The sequence below is a fragment of the Heterocephalus glaber genome, unplaced genomic scaffold (assembly GCF_053883595.1).
Source record: "Heterocephalus glaber isolate CG9 unplaced genomic scaffold, H.glaber_assembly_v1.0 deba00000594, whole genome shotgun sequence".
NCBI classification, from domain to species: domain Eukaryota; kingdom Metazoa; phylum Chordata; class Mammalia; order Rodentia; family Bathyergidae; genus Heterocephalus; species Heterocephalus glaber.
The window spans coordinates 276,568-300,610 of record NW_028258151.1 but is presented as its reverse complement, the minus strand read 5'-3'; the positions used below and the strand labels follow the sequence as shown (position 1 = coordinate 300,610).

At 35.7% G+C, this 24,043-nt stretch overlaps 1 protein-coding gene and 1 long non-coding RNA gene across 4 annotated transcripts in view; both read left to right on the top strand.

The window, feature by feature from the left end:
• The window catches only part of LOC147829467 (uncharacterized), a 49,239-nt gene extending 26,671 nt beyond the window's left edge, over positions 1-22,568 (top strand). The window contains exon 2 of the long non-coding RNA XR_015448882.1: positions 27-22,568. This is a non-coding gene — a long non-coding RNA (uncharacterized LOC147829467). The remainder of the gene's footprint in view (positions 1-26) is intronic.
• LOC110345624 (regulating synaptic membrane exocytosis protein 1-like) overlaps positions 1-24,043 on the top strand; it is a 222,389-nt gene that overhangs the window by 121,191 nt on the left and 77,155 nt on the right. The window lies entirely within an intron of this gene.

Genomic DNA, 24,043 nt, shown 5'->3' with positions numbered 1-24,043 from the left:
GAAGAGAAGAGAAGAGAAGAGAAGAGAAGAGAAGAGAAGAGAAGAGAAGAGAAGAGACCCTTTGCTTGTAGGAACAAGTCAGCTTTGGTATCCTTGTCTTGTTCAGGGTTTAGCTGGGAGCAACATGTAGGAGGCATGGGCTTCACATCATTAGTGATGGGCTTCTCAGAGTGCTCGAGACAGGGCCCTTGGTCTGTAACACTTCCTACTCCAGCACATCTCAAGAGACACAAAACACAGTGCAAAAGATGAGGGCAGTCACTTCCACTGATATGGAGGCTTTCATCCCAGCTCTGCTTCTTATTAATTGCATGACATTGGGCAAGTTCCTAACCTTCTCCTCCTCTGTAACCCCCATTTCTTCATTTGTGAAATGAGGGCAGTGCTATCCTCTTTCTAACATTATTGTTAGGATGTTTAAATAAATCCCTGTAGCCCTGGAGAGAGAACTAGACCAGGGTAAATGCTCAAATAGTTTTACTTTCTCTAAACATAACCGTCATGGCTGTGCTAGTTATCTTTCTCTCTTGTTGCTAAGACAAAATACCTGACACCCAAAGTTAAAACGGAAGGAGTTTATTTGGCTTACAGTTCATAGAAGTTTCAGTCCATAATTGGCTGACTCCAAGGCAGGGATGACAAACTGGCATGTCAGAGCAGAAACAACATAGCACCCACCAGACAGCAAAAGTAACAAGAGAGGGCTGGGGATTTAGCTCAGTGGTTCCCCTCTTGCCTCACAAGCATGAGGACCCGAGTTTGATCCTGGGTGCAAAAAAAAAAAAAAATAACAAGAGAGTTTAATGGAATCTTTCTGCCCCTTTTATCTTATTCAAACTACTGGAATTAGGGCGGTGCCAAACTATTCACTCACGTGTAGTGGTTTTGTAATCACAGGCCCTTAACCCCAGCATCACACACTCCAGATTCAGCTACCTCTGTAAAAGAAAGCCCCACCTCATGGGCATGAGGCTTTGGGGGACTGGGACGTCTAAACACAAACCATAACAGTGACCAAGGGACAGAACTTGTACACCAGCCTGTAACCTCACATTCTCATTTCCTCTGATGATGGTGATGCCTATGCCATATGGCTATTGTCAAAGTTAAATAGGACAGATTTACTTAAAGTTTCTGGGTTATCCTAACAGAACTGATATTCTTAATAAAGAGAGAACATTTATTTATCTTTATCATGATCAGAAGCAGTAGCAATGGTAGTAACAGTCTCATAAGTTTTTTATTTTTTTGCACATGAATTATTTCCTAACAGTAAAATCTGTCAGATTAATAATCATTTTTTCAAAGTTCTTTTGCTGAGTACCCACTGTGTGGGATACTGTACTAAGTATTGAAACTTTTTTATTTTCATTCCAAGCTATTCTTTGTCCATTTCTAATTAAAGTTGTAGTGAATATGATAGAGTAGATTATTCGGTCCTCTTGATTTGACTACACTTGTACAAACATGTCCACTGATTCATAAAAGTTAATGAACTGGCCCCATATTACAGCAAAAGGAACTGGTTCATTTTGAATTGAAATTGCCTAATTCTCCACCCAAGAAAGCTTCAAATATGAGATCATTTGTTAAACAACAACCTTAATAAACGTGTTTCCTTCAAATATAATTAAAGTTCTCAAATTTGTATATCTAAAGACATTATCATTTGATGTAAATATGCTAGAAACTTGTCAGGTTGTGATTATAGAGTTTTAGTGTTGAAGCAGATAATATTTTTATGAACAGGAATTGCTAGTGATATATTCAGTTGGATACCTAGTGACCCTTTTCAAACATTTATTAAGTCTATATTGTTTTCCAGACACTTTGAGGATACAAAGGTAAATATGACATAGCTCTTCCCTTGAAGTTTTTTCTAGACAAGAAGTTGTCCTAAACCATGCATTAGACTTAAGCACAAGTGAACAAAGGAAGGGTACACTGTCATTTGGGATTAATAATAATGACAACAGGAGACCTCGGGTAACAAAGTCAGGCTATATTTTCGCCCAGGTCCAAGCAGGGTCCAGTAACCAATCTAGAAGGCGTGCAGGCCTTCCTATGTGCAGAGCTCAGGGTTCTGCTATTCTGCTGCTCCTCTGGGAGTGGCTTTTGTTCATAAGTTCATAATTTATCCTGGTCGTTGCTGCACAATTGTGTCTGCAGCAAGCAGCAGATTGGAGGAAGGGGAAAAAGCAGGTATCACTCTCACTTTAGAAGAGTAAATCTCTTAAGTGGTATGTAGGACATTAGCATGCATCCCATTGACCAGAAAGTGGCTACATGTCCATACATGAACGATGGAGCTTATTAAATGTAGCTGTGTGCTCAGGTAAAATGATGGATGGAAAGATGGCAATGGGAACAACTAGAAATTGTGCCATAAACTTAACCAATCTAGGGGCAGAAGTAGGGGGAAATGCCAGTGTTGAAAAGATGATGAGTGTGTGACGTTTAAACTATATGCTACATTAGCTTTCAAAAAATATTTACAGAACATTCACAGTTGAATCAGAAACCCACTGTAACAAATTTGCAGCCATTGACAGTAAAATGTTTAGGGTATTTGCAAGTAAAGATGGAAGAACATGGAATATTCTGGCATATCATAACTGTTTCCCCCAAAAGATGGAATCCTATGTTTACCTAGTTCAGACTTGGGCATTGTCTTTATTATTTTTCCAAAATTAATTCATTCAAATAATCAGATGAAAGTAGGAAGTCTTGCAAGGAAAATAAGTGATCTGTCTTTTTCCCATATTCTAATATATTATGTGCATTTACATAGCAGCACCTATTTGTTGCATATAGAAGAAAAACCATTATTGTATTAATATGTGAGGCCTTAGTGTACTGTTATTAACTTCAGGCAAAGTACCTACTAATGAATTTACTAAGCATTCAGTAATTACATAGTTTATGTCCTAAAAGCTTTATATTATACAGAAATCCTTGGTGAATTCTTACATATGCTTAAGATGGTTTTAGAAGTTGTTTGTGGTTTGGAGCTGAGAAATTGTCATTTTTTTCCACTTAAAATATTGAAGTACAGGCTCACAATATCTGAAAATTCACTAGTCTACTTTTAGAAGCATATTATTTGCAGAAAAGAGGAATTTCTACAATCAGTGAAGGAAATAGTAGAAAGGGGTCTGAGCAGAAAGGTATAGGCTCTCTTTTGAATAATGTATTCTCAATGTAATATGAAAAATTGAAAATTTTTATAAATGACATTAAATATACACATACATCCATGTAAATCTATAGCTTTTAGCTACTTTATTCACTTACCATCTGTGTGCTTTCGCATAAATGAATTCTTCATCTATAGAAACAGTTGAGAATTGCAGGCTATTTTTTTTTTTTAAAGCACAGCTCAATTTATAGTGACTTCAATTATTTGACTTTCTACAGAGAAAATTCAACAACAATAAAAGAACAGTAATTTAGTATTACCTAGGTACCTTTCCGATGTAATTTAAGTTATTCAGGTCATGTAAAAGATTCTTTTACATTCTGAAAAAAAGCAAGAAAAATGTTTTCAATGCCTGATCTGTTGGCTGACATGGACATGCTAGGTCTAATTCATGATCGAAGACAGTGCGTACTTGTATACAAAATAAGTAGCACAGTTGTGTTTCAATGTGATCAATAATTTCAATACATGATAGTTTGATGTAATTCATATATGATTTTTAATAGCTTAAATTAGCATGATATTTTATAATTATGAAGTTCTTGTTATTTAATGTGGCTAAAATTAACTCTCAAAGAAATCTAGATCTACAATATATTTCCAGTAAGAAAATATGACTTAATGAAATCTTTGTAGTTAATGTTTAGAAACTGAAAAGCTTTCCATCATTCTTACATAACTTGAAACATAGAGAAATAGAAAAAGCTTTGGAATCTGTTTCACTTAATGTGGTATATATTTTTTAGATTTTTTGCTTTTGTTTTTCTTTAGGAACTGAGGATCAAACCCAGGGCTTTCACGCCAAGCTGCATTCCCAGTCCTTTTTTATTTATTTATTTTAAATTGTGAAACAGGGTCTTAGTAAATTGCCAGATTGCCTAGGCAAAGTAGGAATTTATGATTCCTCAGCCTAAAGGGAATGCTGGGGTTACAGACTTGTGCCACTATGCCTGGCTCATCCTCAGATTTTTGACTTTTTAATCTCTCTTCCTTCTTGGCATCTTTGTTCCTCATTGTAATATATGTCCATCTTCTGGTTCATATATTTCTTTACAAATTCTCTTATTTACTGTTTTCAGAAGTTTTTCTAGTAAATTCCACTACTACTTCTGAGTCCACAAGACTCAGATTTTACCCCAATTTGTACATGATCTCTCAGTCTTGATTTCCTTTTTGGAGAGATCGAAATGCCAGTCCTGATCTCATAGGATTACTGTGAATTTTTCATGAAATAGTAAATGTAAAATGCCTACATATACAAAATAATCATGTGATATTTAATTTTATTTATATTTGACTGCCAGGATTCCACCTGATGTCTTTGTCAATGTCTGAAGCCTTCAATGAGCTACTAATCATCTGCACCTGATAATCACAAAGCTAGAAAGAATATGTCCACCAGATTCCAACTGGATGGAACTAAAATAATTTATAGTCAAGTAAGATACCAAGCACTGTATTGGATACGGACAGATAATGAATTATGTTTCACAACACTTACCTATCTGACCGAAGGCAGTAATAAACTGAGACTCAGAAAGACTAACTCATCCGATGTTACATGAATTAGTGATAAAGTACAGATTTGAACTTGAGTTTCTTGAGATTTGTGTTCTTTTTAGTCTGTGCTCCTTACGTATGTTTGAGGCTATTGAGTACACTTGCTTCTTTGAATTTGTTTTTTTTTCCAAAGGATTCTGCATGGTGGTAAGTAGGGCATCTGTATCACCCATCCCCAGGGTGAAGAGGTGCAATGACTGATTTAGATAGGTGGCAAAGCTGAAATTTAAAACATGTCTACTAACTCTGTGTCCTGTCTCTGCTGCTTCAATAATGTGAAACTGAATAGAACATCAGAAATTTCTGAACCTCCAGGTGATCGTCTAAATTTAGTCTAAGTACTCTGTCATACATAATTATTCTACTTATACATGAATGTCTGTTAGTAGTACACATAGAAACATAGTTGTACTTATTTCTAAAATAATATTGTAGTCAATAAAACTGAGTTGATGCCTAGAAGCTGTTTAATTATCTATTGTTTCACTCACATAAATTATCTTAAAACTTAATGACCTGAAACAACTGTAACTATTTATTATAAACCATGACTTCTCTGGGTCAGGAATTTCAGATAGTTTGTGTGGGAGCTTTAGGCTTGAATTCCCTGCTGAGGTTGTAGCCAGATGCCAGCAGATGCTACACTAAAAGCTGGACTAGAGCTGGAGGATCCATTTGGAAAGAAACTCACATGGGTAGATTTGAGCTAGAAATGGTGGCTCCCGCACAAGTGTATCTCTACATGGCTGCTTGTCTGTCCTCGTAGTATGGCAGCTAGACTTCCTCAGAGCAAGCTGTCATGGCAGAAGCCACAATGCCTTTGTAACATAGACTTGGCAATAACGTACTCTTACTCATTCAAATTCCATTGGTCATATGGATCAGTTCTGATTCAGTGTGCCAGGGGATGACATAGATCCTGAATGTCAGAGGAGTGGGCTATTGGTGGGCATCTTGGAGACAGGCTACCATATTTCTCCAGAGGAAACCAGCATTTTTCTCTTATGCAGCACAGAAAGGTGTTGTACTGTGTCTTAAAGAGCACAGATGTTGAAATCTGACATCTCACTTCTACACGATACATCTCATAATAGCCAGGAAGCATATTGTATATTTTATCTGAGAGCTGTTTTTATTTTTTTTAACTGAACTTTGATGGTTGTGGATTTTCAGTTGAATAAGGTACAAACATGATAGCTTGGAATTAGAGACTCTGAAGTTTTAACATACTTTTCTCCTTTTATTTCCCACAATTCTTTTAAATTATGGAAGAATCTATTGATTTGTGGTTCAGAGGGTGGTATCAGGAGGTCCTCAAACCTCAGGAAGTACATAAAATAACACATGCAGATGTATGGAGGTGTTTTTTGTTTTGTTTTGTTCTACAGAGAAATTTGCTCAGATTTTATCATTTCTTCCTTACAGGAACAAAATGACAATTTCTATATGAAACTTCATCTAATTGACAGATCATTCCCACCGTCAAACCATTCAGCTTTCAAAACACTGTATCATATTTTGTTTTTACTAAGTAATAGCACTTTTTGCATATTGCTTCATATCAGCATTTTATGACTTCATGTCTTACCTCTTCAAAGTCCCTAAGGAAAGCCCTTAGGGATAAAAGTCATTTTTAAATTATTTTTATTCTCCCAACACACTTTTATTTTTCCAATTCACATAAAATATGTTCATATTAAAAAATTTCAAATATATAAAAACTAAGATGATAAAATAATCCTTATCCACCCTCTGGCAGTTTAAGCTAAATTTGATAAGTAAATGTAGAACTATATTAATTCACTTTAGTCATTCATGCATATAAAGATGGATGATTTAAAATGTGTTCATGTATTTATATTGTGCAGATTACTTGGACAAATAGGTCTTTTTTATTATAAATGTGACTTCTTAATTTTATATGCATTGTAAGATCAAGTTGACATTCCCCTAGTTTGTTGGTTATCACTCAGAATCTACTTTACAACGTAAAATCTGAATTCAAAGTCTGGACCCAGGAGGCCTTGTGGTTCCTTAGCCTGGAAGACTTGAATTGCAAACAGGTTGTGCAGCCCCGTGGCTGGGGCAGCTACCTGTGCATCTTGGAAGGAACACCACAAAGAGAAGCTGCATAAAATGATCCGTTTGACCACAGCTTTATCACCAAACTCTTAGAGACTAATGTGACACATGTAACAGGGAGCTCTTGGCATGCCCTCAGAGAAGGTAAATAAAATAGTTTCATTAGCTGGTTACAATCTGAATATCCTTTCTAAAAGTAGAGTGCAGGCCCATATCCCTATCAGATTACTGGAAATCAACTAAAAGAACATTCTGCACTTGGCAATTTACATTTGCCTCTCTCTTTATGAATGAAAGCCATAAGAAATTTTCTTGGTCTTACTGTCTTTCACACCTTCTTACTGTTGTAAAGTTGTCACAAGTGCCTGTGTTCCATGCCCTTATGAATCAAACAATAACTACTTCAATTTTTGTGCATTTTTTATTACAAACTCAAGGATTAGTACATTTACTTTGTACGGTTTAGATTCTGAGATACTTATAGAAGTTCACAATATTACTGGTAGTCTTGATTTTTATCCCTTATTCTGTTGTTGATGCATTAAGCATACCAGAGACATTAGTTTTCATTACCATATGTATTGATCATTTCTCATTATGAACAATGTATAAAATTGCTTATCTTCAGAATTCAGATTTTTAAAATGTTTAATGATGCTAATAGGCATCTATTTATATAGGCTATCAAATCTTTATAAAATGGAGAGAAATATTTTGGATTCTAACTGTGTGTGTTAAGTACAATGATTATTTAATTTAACCCAGTAGTCATCAATATTAGTCTTGCCTAGTTGCGCAGTATTCATTTAATAGGAGGAAATACATAGCTAGTGCAATTCTTAATCTCTTAGCCCTTCTTTTTCTACTGTAATGTTTCTAGAGAACACTTAATAAGAAATAAACATATGAATGGTTGTCAAGCTGTTAAATGTATTGACCTGAGAAGTCTATGTAATTATTTGGTTGCTATAACTTAATTATGCCAAGATTTCTTTTAATTTTTTAAATTGTACTATCTGTACATACGTAGAAAGCTTAAAATATATTGTTTGCCTTAGAATTTCACATGTAATCCAGGGAATCTACAGTCTGGTGGATAGGCCAGCAGTGGAACCTCAGTAAGGTTTGACAGTTTTGTCCTAAATCAATATCATTTTCAATGTGATGGAAAAGGAAATGCTTCCTTTCTCAGTTTCTGTATCAGCACATTGATAATAGTGCACCTTTTTGCCAAATCCCCACCCCAAAAGACAAATGAAAACATGAATAACTTTCAGTTAATCTAACTGCATTTGCTTTTAAAATAGGATATTTTAAAAAATATTTTATGGATTAAACATTCCCAGAAGTACTCAGAATCCATATTCCTTTTATTAAACATACAGAGTCTTTTATTCATTAGAGTCATTTGGATGCAGAAAGAAAAGTCTATGTAAAGTGGAGATACAATAAGCAGGCATGTACTAGGTACTTTCTGTGTGCCCACCGTTCTGTTAGATTCTGGAGAACCAGTTGTAGACTGGCTTTAACTATGGTCAAAAGTGTGCCACAGTGGTAGTCAAACACAGACAGTGAGGTTAGTATATTTTTGCCTTCTCACATCTAAAAAGTTTTTGATGAAATTTCTAAGAAAACTCTTTAAAAAGTTAGCAGTGCCACTTGGAAAAAGTACCTATTGTAAGTTACCCCTGTTATAGCTATTCCCACTCAGGCAGAGCAGACAGATACATTGATTAACACTGTCACATAAAACAGAGGAAGTGTGAGTGAATGGTGTTGGGAACGAGTATGTTTCAAAGAAGAACAAGCTGCATGTAGATGAAGATAGTATGACTTGGCCCTGGGAGGAGCTAGGAGAGTAAGAACTTGCGATGCCTAGGGAGCACCAGTGGAAATCTGTTAAAGATAAAAGCTTCAGGTCATACCACAGCCAAGATACGTGTATTGTTTCATTTCAGGTTATCATAGACCAGTGCTTTTTAGTCTTCAGTGTACATACAGAGTGCTTGAGTCTGTGTTGAAATGCAGATTTTGATTTAATAATACATGGGGCCACCCCAGACTCTGCATTTCTAACAGGCATCCTGAACTATAGTGGAATTGCCTGTGGACCACGATTTGGTGTGGTTATCAGTTCCTAAAATCTTGATCCAGAAATAATTTTACCTTAGTCACTTATTTTAGAGACCTTGCATAGCATTTCAGCTATTTACTTAGACTATTACAATCAGTACTAACATGATAGATGTTTAAAACTAATGTACCAAAATGTAATAGAAGTTTATGTGTATTTATAATTGCCATATTTTTCCATAGTTTTTTTCTGTAATTTACCAGACATTTGTCCATCATTTCTGCAATCACAAAATATTGTGAATATTAAAAGACACATCATTTAGTTACATTTGAATTATAGCAATAAATTTGTGAGTCAGTATTTAAATGAAATTTTTAAATGTTTTTTTCATTTTCCTAACATCTTAAATGATGTACAGACATGTTTGAATCCAAAATCCATACAATCCTTTTAAAAATAATTACATCATATAGTTACAAAAATAAAATTTAAGATACATTGATACATTATTTTCAGTTGCTAACCTCTGTTTCTATTCTTATTTTCTCCAAAATAGATCACATATCAAAAAAAGGAGATTTAGTTCAGACTTTTTGTCTAACTGTTCCATTGTTGGGAAAGAGGGCATACAAAGTAAAGAGTATAGATATAGTTAGAATATATTTTCTATGTATTTTATTGGTTCTTCAATCTCCTGGCCGTCTGTAAAAAAATAGGTGAAGGCTTTGAGATGTTCTTATTGGAATGAAAACAAATAAGTAAAATAAAATAAATACAACACATAGCATGATTTGGGCAACATTATACCTCATGATGAAGGAATTTCCTGTTGCAAACTTTTAGGTTACCTGGGTTCATTCTCATGTGACCAGCTGTTACATAGATGCCCATAAATAGCAATAAGAACAAATTACAAGGCAACAGCTTGAGGCCACATTAAAAGAATTGCTAAAAGGAGAGATATCACATCTGCTTTTTCTATCAGGCTTAAATGTGGGAATTTTAGTTCCCGCACTTCCTGTATATATTTAGCAATGTATACCTGATTAAATAATAGTTCTGTCAGGCTCCTTACCCTGCTCTTTATTTTCTAATTTATCTGTCCAACAAGTATTTTAATTCATGGTTAGGAATAGCAGTTTATCTATATGCAAGTATAATTTACCAGTGATTCCAAATAAGGAAGTGTTATTCTTGCAAATGAGATTAAAAATATATAAAATGTTCCTCAATATGGAAAAATGAATTTAGATTCTCTTGAAATGATGTAAACTAAAAATCTTGGTTGAAATGATTGGCTAGAGGAAAGCTTCATATGGGTAAACACTCAGGAAGCAGTAAAAACACACCTACAGTTTCATGGTCCAGCTTTCCAGGCTTGCGGTTATTACTGCCAGGCAGAGGTGAAAAATGCTCTGAATGGCATTTTGATGCATCTGTGGTGAAACCTTTCAACTTTAAGCTCTGTTTATTTCTATTTAGTCTTAATACTTGTTGCTCTAATGCCTATTGTTTGAGCATTTATCAGGTACAGAGCAATATACTGTGTTATTAATGAAGAGAAAGAGCACAGTAGAAGAGAATGCCCTCGCCTTTGAAGCTGTAATAATAAAGATGGAAAGAACAAGTAAACAAACATAAAATATTTAAGATACACAAGCAAATATGTGATATTGTAGTCTGAAGTTTGGCTTTCACAGAAAACACTAATGAATATAGTCAAGGAAGTGTTCTTCTAAAGGGTCATATTGCAGACTGATGGTGTATGTGTATTGGAGGGGAAAGGGAAATAGAGACACAGACACAAGAATGTGTGTGTTTCTGGGGAGATGAGCATGTGCTAGAGTTTAACTATGGAGCCTCCCACCCTGAACCCATGTGGAAATGTGATCTCCATTGTGAGGTATTAAGAAGGTGGCCACTGAGTCTGACTATGGCATTGGGGGTGCTTTGGAAAGTGATTAGGATTAGATAAAATCATCAGAGTGGAGCCCCCAGGATTGAATACTTGAGGCTTTATAAGAAGGAGAGAGATTTCTTTTTAAAGACACATGTATATGTACAAACTGCCCATCTCTTGCCATTTGATACCTTCTGCCACTTCTGGAATCTGCCAGCAAGAAGGGCATCACCATGTGAGACCCCTTAACCTTGGACTTCCAGAGCCATGCTCCAAAGCAGACCTTCTTTCTTCATAACTCTCTAGCCATGATACTGTGTTAACTGACAAGAGAAAATGCTTAGTACAGTATGCATGGAAATGTGTGTATGTGTGAGAATATTTCTTTGTGGTCTTAGGTCAATCAGCAAATTACCCTGAATTAAATAGAATGAATGGATTATGTGAGGACTGAAAGTACAGCATGGAACTGACTTTGTCCTTTAGTAGAACTTTATGACTGTCTCATGATCTTCCTCACTTGTGCCATGTGTGAATATCCAGACTCTTCAAATAGATCCTAGCTTTTTAGAGCTCTCTCTGAAGTAGTCATCTCACATCATGTGGGTTTCAGATCTGACTTGTCCTAGAGTGCTAGGCTCTATTTTAGTTGGAAATAGTGTCTTGGAAGAGAACACAAGATATTTCTGGGACATCAAGGATTTGCATTTATGTATAAGGGTTTGTTTGAAGAAGAGTTCCATTTAAAAACATCCTCTGTAAATAGAAATAGTTGACTGCATTTTAACTATCTTAAGAAAAGACAGAAGTTTTAAACGTAAAATATGCTGAATAAATTTATAATGGAAAACAGCAGATCATAAAATATAAAATGTGATATCTGAATAAAAATCTTATGTATCAAGTTGTATGATTTATATCTCTATTTCCAACTGTCTCACATGACCACTTACATTCTTAAGCATTCCTTCAGAATGGTCTAGGAAATGCCTATGAGTGAAATAGCCAAAGAACACTGGAATTGGGTCTTAAAAGATAAGTTGGTATTTTCCAGGAAGTGAGGAAGAAAAAGAATATTCCAAGCTACTTAACCTTTTTTTTTTCTTGGTAACTGGCTGTTGCTTTTTCCAGGACTCATCTCTTTTTTGATTCTTGTTTTTAACCTTTCTTCATCTACCTTAGACCCGCAGACATTTTTTTCTTTTAATCATTACTGCCTAGTTACCTTCTGTTCATAACCATTCAGATTAAAATCCTATCGACCAGGTTATGTCATTTGCTTATTTTTTGGGCCACTGCATGGATATATTGCTCTGATGTCACCAAATAAACTCCTGCTGTGATAAACACTGTCAGACCCACAATAGGTAGGCCTGTCCTGGGCATGAAGTGCTTCTATATTGATTACTTAGTTATACAAACTAAAGTCCTAACTACTAGTTATACCTATACTTTGATTATACTTATTTTCTGGGTTTTTTTGTTTTCACATCAAATAAGTGATTCATTTTATTGGTATGGTTTCAAGATAAAATGCAGGTACCCAGTTAAATTTCAGATAAACAATGAATCACTTTTTATTATATTCCTAAATTTTCTTAGCATGGTATATTTTTAATACTAAAAATTTAAGTCCTTCAATAGAGCATACTAAAAAATTATTCTTAGTTTATCATAAGTCCACATTTCACTGGATGCCCTCTACATTTATTTACTAAATAAATAATTGGGCAGTTCCATTTATTATTAATATACCAGGTTTCTCTTTGACAACAATGATTCACAATTAAAGTATATTTTCATAGCATAAAACCTGAGTCTTTTGAATGAATGTTTCTTAGAGTGGGTGACCAAAGAAATGTTTTTGGCACCTTTTGATACTACTACCCCCTTTTCCAGGAACAAGTGTATGCTCCTTACCCAGGCCTTAGAAATACTCCTTTCATACTAGGAAACTGAAAAATTAGAACTGCTTCTTCATTATCTGAATCACTATAAAAGAGGTGAAACAACTATCAAAAAAACCCTACAGAATTCTGGGAATTGAGAGCTACAAGGGATATTAACTATCACTCAAATTTAAGTGATTTTGATTATCATTAAGGAACTGAAGCACAGCTTCTGATGTTAAATGTCTTGTTACCAAATTAACAAGTTAATCTGAGACTGATCCCAAGTCTTCCAGCCCTTAGTCTGATACTATACACGTATATAAATATGGGTGTGTGTGCTTTCTTTTCTATAAGGCAATGAAGATGTGTAATTGTTATGTAACTAAAGGGGGAAATTAATTGAATGCAGTACATTAAAAAATGCATCAAGTTGGACATTATGGACCATAGCTAACAACTTCCAGTACCACTAACTGGCTACTGTACTCAACTGGCCAATTGGTTAGAGCTGGAAGCCAGGCTGCTTAGTTTAAATCCTGCCTCACCACCAGTTGGCTCTTACTTTGGGCACAAACCTCTCTGTGACTCAGTGTCTTTATCTGTAAGGATCTCTGTGAACAATTTCTAAATATATCTGACAGTAGTATGGATATAATAAGAGTTATCTGCTATTATTGTGGTATTGTTAATATATCAGATGTTAATATATCAGATTAGGGGTGATAATTTACCAGCCTTTGTCAGAGTAAATGTGATTAAGAATGTAATAGACTCCTAGGTCCAGATCTTCAGGGATTTTAAGTATCTAAGAATGTAATACTCAGTGTTCTAATGATTTTTAAAAGACACTGGACCCCTAGCCCTTTAGGTTTACCAACCAGTGACAAATATCCAACCAAAGGCAGCTGTCCGTGTCCTTCTGCTGCTGTCTTCACCCATACCACGTCCAAGATTCAGCCCCAATTTTTCTCTCATCTCTTTAAAATTAATATATAATACATAGAATCTGTATTTGTGAAGTTATGCAATCCCTTTTAGGGATTTAAAACAACACAAAACAGTCACTTTAAGGCTCAGTCTCCTTTCATGATTTTTCCAAGAGGCTCAATTTTTCACTCATGCCAAAAAGAGTAGTCTCCCACTGCAGGTTTGATAATTCCAGTTAGAGGTTTACACCCAGTGAAGTTTGAAATAAGCTTCCAAATTTAGTAGCTACAGTGTGCTAAGTTTTAAAAAAGCTACAGAGGAAACTGGCTATACCTCAGCAATACATTTTAGGTTGAAAAGGCCAACTAAAACTTTTGAATAGAAAATGTCTTTAAAAAAGTAAAGGCCTCACCTCCTTGAAATCTAAACAAGAAGACAGCTGTGTAGAGTTACTTGGTGGATTCAAACCCATTATGATATCCTGAAGGGCACAGAGAGCTCCTGTTTTGTTCCTGAAATATTCAGATTCACAGAATTGTGCCAACACTTTATGGCAACGTGGTTCAGATCAGTTTCCTTCCTGCTGGATTCTTAGCATAGCTGTGGAAAGGAGTGACTGAATGTGGCTTCCTGGCCTTCCTCGAAACCCACAGTCCATGCCAGAGCACTCTAAATACTTTCAGATTATGAATTCCCAAGTTCACATTTCCAGAAGCTCATTGTTTCTTGTCAGTTCAGAAACTCGGATTCAGTTAAAGAGTCCCTTAATTTTCCAAGAGTTGTAGATAAAGAGAAGTCAAATAGAACAACAGAGAAAGAGTTTTCTATTTTCTGGTAAAGTGAAGTATGTCTTCTGTGAATCCTACCTGTTTATTTGTTCACAGAACTGTTCATATTATTTCATTCCTACATTCCTCTATGTTCGTTCATAAGTAATGCATGAACTGAAGATGAGGACTGTGGTAGTTACTGGAGATACAAAGGCAAGTAAGCAAAGCTCCTGATCTCCAGGCCTCTGTAAACAGGCAGTTCCAGTCTCATTATTGTAAATCTGGTACTAAAAGGAATCCAACAAATCTTGGAAAATGTTACCCTCTGGTAACGATAATCTCCATGTTGGCAACAACTTAATCTTCAATACTGCATAAACTGTGTTTGGAATATAGAAGGTAAATGATTATTTTTTTTTGTTACTGGGGATCAAACTTGGGACCTTGTGCTTGTGAGGCAGGCGGTGAGGTAAATGATTTTTTAAAGAATGAAAATATATTTAGACATATTCTTCAAAAACCATTGTGCTTTTGGGGTTCCAATAAGCTGAAACCACCTAAAGTAAACAGCTCTTATAGTTGTAACTCATATAAAAGTTGATCTTAGGCTAGAAATGGAAGAGAGCAACATGGGGATTTCTAATGCAGTAGAGAAAGGTATAACCTCTGCATTTGCTTTCTGATCAATAAACACATCTTAACCTGAACTTTCTCCTAGCAACCATCAGCTCTGACCAAGTATGATATTGATACCGGAAACTACAGCTGTGATCTGTACATATTACAGTGGATGGAGTTCTAGGTATCTGGCCCTGGATCCTACCCCACCATAAGCCCCTGGGTAATCTGAGTTATGTATATTTATTTCCTTTTTCCAAAGACAATTTGGAGGTTGAGGGCGGAGGGGGAAAGCAGCATTCTATGTTGGCATATGGCTGAGGTGACAGGAGGATTTTAGCAGCTCGTGGGTGGGTGTTCGGGGAGCAGGTGGCATTGGAAGCAGGAAGTGATTGTCAGGATTCAGTGGCATTTGGGGGCGTGTATAGGCAAGCATAAAAAAATAGCTGGGTATTCTTATTCAAAATGTAAAAAAACGTTTGGTATTCTTGTACTGAGATGTTGTCCAGGACTCCTGGTATCCTACAGGATAGCATTTCAGTTTGTCATTCTGCATTTTTGGAAAAACCCCACAGTGTTAAAGATAAATAAGAACAACAATCAATTTTCAGGGTGTATGAATAAAGTTTGAACGATTGCTTGAGGGATTTTTGACAATTTAATATTGAAGTGTTACTGACATAGAGAAAACTGTTCATATTTAATATATACAGTTCGATGAATATAGACATATGCATACAAAATGAAACCACTACCACAGAGTAATAAGCACATTCCTTACCTCCAGAAGATCCCTTGTCCATTGTGAGGGGGTTTTTGAGGGGGTCACTTATTTATTTGTTTTGAAGCAATACTTTAGGTTCTCAATAGTAGGGCTTTTTGTATTCTTATCTCAGAGAGTAAATAATTTTAACCTCATTACTGTTGGTGGTTTTTTTTTGGTTTTTTGGGGGGATACAGGGGATCGAACTTGGGTCCTTGCACTTGCGCAGCAGGCAGCAAAACCACTGAGTTAAATCCCCAGCCTGCTGTTGGTGGTTTTAAGGGGCATCACTTGCCTTAAATGAAATGAAGGTGTTTAAGCATGTTGATAGGAGCCATGTTGCCAGCTGGTGTCCTTTGCCACTTGCTTTCATGTGGTCTCATCTCTTAAGAAATCAGAACACACTGACATAACAGTGAAGAACTTCTTCAGTGATTGACGGTCGTGATTCCAGCATTTCTAGGATTTGGGGGAAATAAAGTTTTGATTCAATTTTCTGTTGAACAAACAAATACTAACTTCCCCTCTTCTAGTTTTTAAGACAGTATGAAAATCTTTAGTAAAGAAAGTTAAACAGAAGAAATATGAAAAAGCCACATGCATTAACCACCATAGCATTAGAAAGATATTTCTAAAAATGAATAGTAAGTCTCTTTTTCAGGAAGAGTTTTAATAATTTGGTAATTTGTAAATGCTGTCACTTCAGAACCATTAGAAAAACAAGTATTCAAACCTTTGAGAAGACCACATTTTAGAACTCAGTCTAAGAATGGCGTTCGGATACTCAACACCTTAACAGCACAATATGCCTCAAATGCCTGAAATGCATAAAGTTCAATGTATTGGGTTTTAAATACGGTACATTTACAAACTCACACTGTAATGGGAAAATGGGGTTTTGCAATAGGTATTTACTTAAAAAAATTATTGATCAAGACTATGACAGAGGAAAGAATTGAAGTCAGTTAGGTGGAAAATTAACAGTTGTGTGGTGAAGGCAGTGTTGGTAACAGAGAGCTGCAGCTGCATATTTTGTTCCTCCAGTGTTTAGACTGCAGGGACTTTGAAAACACAGAGGGCATTGCGTGCTGTTTCAGGCTTTGCAGAAACCTCTTGGGTCAGAGCGTAGAAGACTCTGATGTGGTTTGTCTTGGGATTTCTTGAAGTGACCATAATGAGGTATTTTCCTATTGCCTGGAACTGGCTGAGCTATGAGTATTCTCATGCAATGATTGTTTTACAGTAGCTTTCTCTGAGGTATTTCCTAATATATTTACATTTTAAACTTGAAATAGTTGTTCCTTCTGTTACCAATGGCATTCTGAAAAATTTTAATAATATGGTATTTTACTGAGAATTCAACAAGGAAAGGATCTTGATTTGACTTTTTCTTACAGTTTCCAAGTACCTTTTTTTGTTTGTAGTCATTTCTTCCCTGGAAGCCACCATTCACTGAATGTTTTCTAATAAGAAGAAACACCAAAATTTTTGCTAAGTACTGGTGTGTAACATTGCTATTTTGAAAATTGTCAGTTTCTAAACCTTATATTGTCATAATTGAGCTCAAACATAGAAACACAGTTGAATGATTCTATTTTTGGCAGTAGAAAGCATAATATGGAACATTTCTTTGAATCTGACAAACAGAAAAATTTAATTTTTTTCCTATATTGGATCTTCCTTTCTACTTGACATTCGCTTTGACAGTGTGAGGAAACTTCAAATGAATTAATCATAGCATGTTGACATTTTAGGCTTTCAAATGATCTTTGGTATTCAGGCAGGATGGACGCCTTCATCAAATAGTGAGCCACATTGTTAAAATATTAAAACACTTTCTTACCACTTGGAGAAAGATCCCCTTCACTCGGTGCCCCCGAAGTGCTCCGGAACCCAGAAACCAGGACTTTCTGTGACCCAACATCTAGAGAAGTGTGAGACAATATATTCTTCATGTCCGACACTCTAGTTCTGTGATTTGAGCAGAATTATAGTTTGCATTTTAAAATGTATGCTCAGAAATGCCTATGGATTATGATTAATAGCCCAGATGAAATTTTAGCCCAGTATACATTGTGCCAAATAACCTTATTTAATATCAGTACAATGGCTCAGAATAGTCGATATACTTTAAGAAAACCAGTATAACTAGTAAGATAGGCTTGTTAAACTCACTAATAAGGAACGGGAAAGTAATATTTGGTCATATAAATTATAGCCATATTTCCCCTAACATTTTTTTCATTCCATTTTGCATAACTGAAGATTATAAACCAGGACTGGTAACTTTATACTCACAATGACTGCAAATGAGTATTGCTCACATCAAAAAGCTTTTATTACTAACAAAATATTTTACAGTAGTATTTTGGATGTATTACTCAGAAGCTCTAATATGAAATAACACGTGCTTAGTACCTATGGACTTAGTTTTTCATCTGCAAAATGAGTGTAACTAGGTTACATCTACATTTCTATGATTTGGCTTCTTTTCTTATGGCTCAGCTTTATTCTTGTGTGGGTATTCTGCTGGGAGACTAGTGAGGACAGCCCTTGGTTTCCAGTGACAGATTCTCACCCTCTGTTATTTGCAGCTAAGCAGAGATGATAACAGGACATAGTGTATAGTAGTCATAGACTTTCCCAGGCAGTAAGACAAGAATGTGGAGTTTAGAAATATCTGTCTAAATTTTGAATCTTAATATCTAGGCCAATACTTACATTTTACACATGAGAAATATTAAGCCCTGAGAGATAAGCTTGGAGTCAAGTTAAAGAATTTCTTGGCTAGCATCGAAAGCGCTTGGCTAGTAGGTTTAGAAGACATGGATAACATTTTTTTAAAATGAGATCTGAACACTTTAAGAGTATTAACATTATATAAAGTATGTACATGTAGGTGTTTGGGGGATGAAATAGATGTCTGAGAAAGCCATAGAAAGGCATTGAGAATACTAGTGCCATACATTGTGCCTGATCACCAAACAAGTACTTAAAAATTAAAATTAAAATTACTTGACTAAATATGGGTTGCTTTGGTAAAAGGCCATTTTACTGTTCCATCTTACTTTGTTTACTTATTGTTTTAATCAGTTTTTCATCACTATCCTGAGATGTTTGACACAGGGCACTTATGATGAAAAGAAGGTTTATCTATTAGCTCACAGTTCAAGAGGTTCCTAGTCCAAGATCCAATGTGTGCGGGGAGGTATTGAGTCGGCCTCCAGGGTGCTGGCTGGTGGCAGCAGGCATGCCGGAAACACATGCAGAATCCAGCAACTGTGTCTCCAGCCAGGAGCAGAGAGTGGGCAAGAGGGTCAGGCCCAGGCCCACCCTTGTTATGAGCACCTTCTTGTGGAATCCACCAGAATCCACACAAGATCTGCCTCTTGCCCCCATGACCCAGGGACCGGCTGTAGGCCCCCTCCTGAGGATGTTACCCAATACCAGTGCCACCACCATACTGCCACCCAGTGGATCAGACCTCAGTCACAGGGGACCCGTGGGGGACAAGCACATCATTCCCAAACCATAACTTCCATAATTTTCCAATCAAGTTGCTAATTTAAATGTTATCCTTAAATTTTGGCATTTCTTTACACTTTGAAAAGATATGATTCTTTTATCAATAATGATATTTAGTATTCTTAAGCTCCCCTCAAAGTCTATTTCAGATTTTTAAAATTATCTTGCTTACCTTACAGATGATACAAATTGACCTCTAATACATTTTTCTAGAATTTACTAACTGACTTCATGTTCGAGTTTTTTTGTTCAGGTTTTATATATGTGTGTGTGTATGTGCACAACAGTGCTCATTTTAGGTAGCTCTAAATAGCTTTATGCATATAATTTTTTGATTTTTAAAAAAAAAAAATCTCCCAGTTTGTTTTGTCTGTCTGTCTACTTAAAGTCACACCTACCAAGGAGACAGAGCAATTAATTTTGCTTGATAAGAACCTTGGTATCTGACTATACCTGCCTAAGCCAACTGATGGCATTTTGTTACCTTTACAATAGCTTTTCACATAATGATGCCAATAAATCTTCCTAGTTTTTTAAATTTTTAGATAAATTAGAGATGTTTAAAAAATTATATGGCTGACCTTGAACACACCATATAGCCCAGATTGGTTTCAAACTCATGGCAATCCTCTTGCCTCAGGCTCCTGAGTGGTGAGATAATAGGTGTGTGCCAGCAATTATGAGATTTTTTAAGGGGTTGGGGTGTAGCTCAGTGGTAGGGCACTTGCTTAACATGTGCAAGGCCTGGGGTTTGATCCCTAGACTGCAAAAAATTAAACTGAAGATAAAGAAGTCAAAGAAATTTATTAAAAAATTTCTCCTAATTCGTCATTCACATATAATCAAGAAAAATTATATATAACACATTTTATATCAATAAGTATTCTACCACATTATACTTAATATTTGGAGGGTATTTTACTGTAAGGAAATGTAATTTATTTTAATAAAAACAGATACTTACGGTGTCTCAAATTTTTCCAAATTGTTAACAGAGCTGTACAAAACGTACTCCGCATACCGCCATCACTTTTGTCTTTTTTACCGTTTTTCCTCTGTTGAGGTTAACATGTGCTGGGGCATTACTAATAAATAGCAATCTACTCTAGTCCATCTCTAAGAAAAGTTCTAATAGAATTACCTTCTCATTCACATTATAAAGACTTAACATGCAGAATGAAATAATACTTAAAAATGATTCCAGGATTTCTCCAGCTGGTGTCTGAGTAAGATACAAAATAACCACCCAAATGCTTGGTCAGAAGAGTATTCTGTGAGATTAATGAATGGAAGATGCACCTTCTTTTAATATTCGAAGTAACTCAAATATAATTTTAACAAATAGCAGTCTCCTGAGAGCTAGCTTCAGACAACACCTAAATTGGATATGAAAATGAATTTTTGACTTCTGCTTTGTATTTTTTTTAGCTCTTACACTACACCCACGGTGTACTAATTATAATTTTTGCCATGTTTCAATTTATCTCAGATTCCTTAGCGTGTAATGCTGCAGTCATAGAACATACACGCTCACACCCATACTTGTAAGATTACTTACATCACCAGTGCTGTTAATGCAAATAAGAAATTCCTGAAAAGGCAAGTTCTGCCCTGCCAACATGATGATTCTTATAAAAAGAGAGAAGGGAAATGAACAAAAAATAGAAGTGTTAATAGTTGTCATTTTTTCCTTCAACCTTGAAATCTAAGAAAAAGCCTTTCCAGAAAAGTCAAGCCATGGTTTGTATTAACTGTGTATGTTCCTAGCAGAAAGTTCCTTACGCCTGTGTGTGTGTGGAGGAGGTCAGAATCAGGCCAACATGAAAATTAGTTGCTACTGCACAGTGGAATTTTATGCCTAAACATTCCTGAGCTTTTTTCTTTGAAAAGATGTGTTTGACTGAGAACACTTGGTTTAACTCTAAAATTTTGAGTCTGTTCTTCGAGAGTATTCAGTTTAACAATAAGATGGTCAAGTGAACTTGACAGTGCTTGTAGCAAATTGTAAGCTACTATTTACTAGAGCTTTCTTCCCATTTCTGCTTCTCAGACTATAGCCCAAATTTATTTACCAATATAATTATTCCTTCAAATCATAGCTTAAATGAAGATACAACTTTGAGAATGCACTGAACCAAAGATTTTAATGGAAAAAAATTTAATTTTATTATAATTTATATGGACATTAATAAAGGAAAATTCAGTTAAACATAGAAAATTAAAATTACCCATATTGTGACCAACCCAGTAACCTCTGTGTAGTACATATTTTGACATATGTGTTCCAGGTATGTACACATTCTTTTGCTGTCCCAGCTTTTGCTTACTTGACAGGATGTCATTAGCATTTTAATATATTCTGAAAGTCTTTTATAAAAGTGTTTACCAAGCTGTGGTATGTATTTCTGTGACACATTAATAAATGTTAAAAAATAAATTGGTTCTGTTATTAAATAAATGTGGAGAACTTCTTAGAGATCCCAATGTAATTCAGTAAACAGTGTGGGAACAATTTTATAGTACCTGCAAAAGAAAAGGCAAACAGGCAGGTTACAGATGATTTGTGTGAAAAATCATACTTAGAACTAAAATTTTTAAATTTCATTTTTGCAAACATGGGATTCTGGACAACATATTTTACTTTTTTAAAAATATTTGCCCTAGATATTTGTTTTAGGCCAATAGATCATAAAATGGTCTTTTAACTTTCAGTTATCACATTTATACTTCTTACTTCTTTATAAGCTGTAGTACTCTACTATCCTATGACTTTAGTCTTTGCACAAAATACATATTTAAAAATTAGAATAATAAAATAAATTGTCTTTTGACTTATTTTAGAAAATAGAATTTGAAATCAGATATATCAGGGAAGTAAATACAATTTATTAAGTTAGTTACTCAAATACTCCTGTTCATTTTAGGAAGTTTATGACATACCATTCTCAAAATAATCTACTTTTAATACAGACTAAAATGAAATGTTTTATAATTTCATGTGACCTGTTAAAAGAAACAGATTTTTTAAAAACAACTCTAGGCGTCCATTTTCAGATGTTTATTGCTTTTTTGTGACTCCCAGCCCAGAGGAAGGGGCTTCAGGGCTGCCATCTGTCCCGCCACTCCCAGCCCAGAGGAAGGGGCTTCTGAGCTGCTGTCCCACCTCTCCCAGCTCAGAGGAGGTGAGCCGCGTGGGCGCCAACAGCACCGTGCCCCACCCCCACCCCGGGTCGAAATGAGAAGACACGGAAATAAGTCTCAAAACCAGACTTCCAGATCACCTACAGCAACCCCAAAGGGAAATGAGTTGGAACACTCTGATACTCAACCACCTGGACCCCCTGAACTGGCAACAAAAGGGGATCTGGAAAAGATGAAATCAGAAATAATTTCTCAGATAAAAGCAGAGATTGTGCTCGTATTGCTTTTTTTGTTTGACCCCCACCCTTATAGAAGTTGATTCTCTATTTGTTTTCACCATTGCAGTTTTTAAACTGTTTGAATAAGCTCATCAGACACAACTCTTTAGAAGAGTTTCATTTCTGAGATGTACCATTGTGACACTGCACAATTCCAAATTAAGTCCGAGTGCAAACCATGGAATTTTCAGTATCAGAATTTCTTTGAAGGCTGGAAAAAAACTGCAGAGGACGGTTCTGTCCTGAGGGAACTCTGGAAGTGATGATCACATTAGACATCACGGAGTTATTTTTCATGTTCGCTGGCCGGAAGCAGTTTATTAATCTACCTGAACTAAACACAATGTAATCCTAAATTAAAAGATGTCTCCATTATATACCAATGAAAAGGATCTATTGGAATGACATCAACAAAAATAAAACAGCTTTCAGAAAGTTTGCACAGTAGGTTTATAAACTCTAGCGGCTAGTTTCCAACTATTTTGACATAGTTGTCAGTGTGGAAGAGAGTAATAAGAGGAATAACAAATAATCCAAACACTCTGTTTTGTTTTATACTAGGCTTCTAAAAATAAAGAAAATTAGTATTAATTGGATTTAGGGGTTAGGTGACCTTTGACATTATCTTCCTAGTAGGCAGTTTTTGCGGATTCTATGTTCTTTGTGTAGTTTGACTGAATAAATTAGTCAGATACTCTTTAAAACTATTAGGCAAATTCTTTGGCTTTATTGGACAGTTCATTTTGATCTGCCTTTTATTTCCATTATCCCAGCTAGTAAGCAAGTATCGAATCTAAAACTATAATATTACTACTAGCAAAATAATTAATTTGTTCTTATTTACTTATTTGTTGAGTGCTCCTTACTCTTTTAAGTGTTGGGACATAGACTGAAAAAAACAAACAAAAGTTCCCCCTTCATGGAACTCACATTCTACTGGGGAGAAACTGAACAGAAATCAGCAGATTACAGATCATATTAGGAGTTCATAAATGACTAGGGAAGAAGCAGGAAAGTGAGATTAGAATCTCACAAAGGGGGAGATGTATTTGTGTATTCAGATAGGGTGGTTTGGCCAAGCCCAGTGAAAAGGTGACCTTTGAGCAAGGTCACAAAGGGGCTGAGAGAGTGAGCAGACAGTTCTGTAGGCCAGGGTTCCCAGCAAAGCCTGGAGACCAGGGAGCCAGAAGGAGTGGGAGAGAACAAGTCCTGAATGGTGGTGGTTTTGTAGCCAGACCTCTGAAGTGATAAAACTGCCTCAGATCCTGAACATAGAAACAATATGAAATTTTCTATTCCAGAATGTTCTCC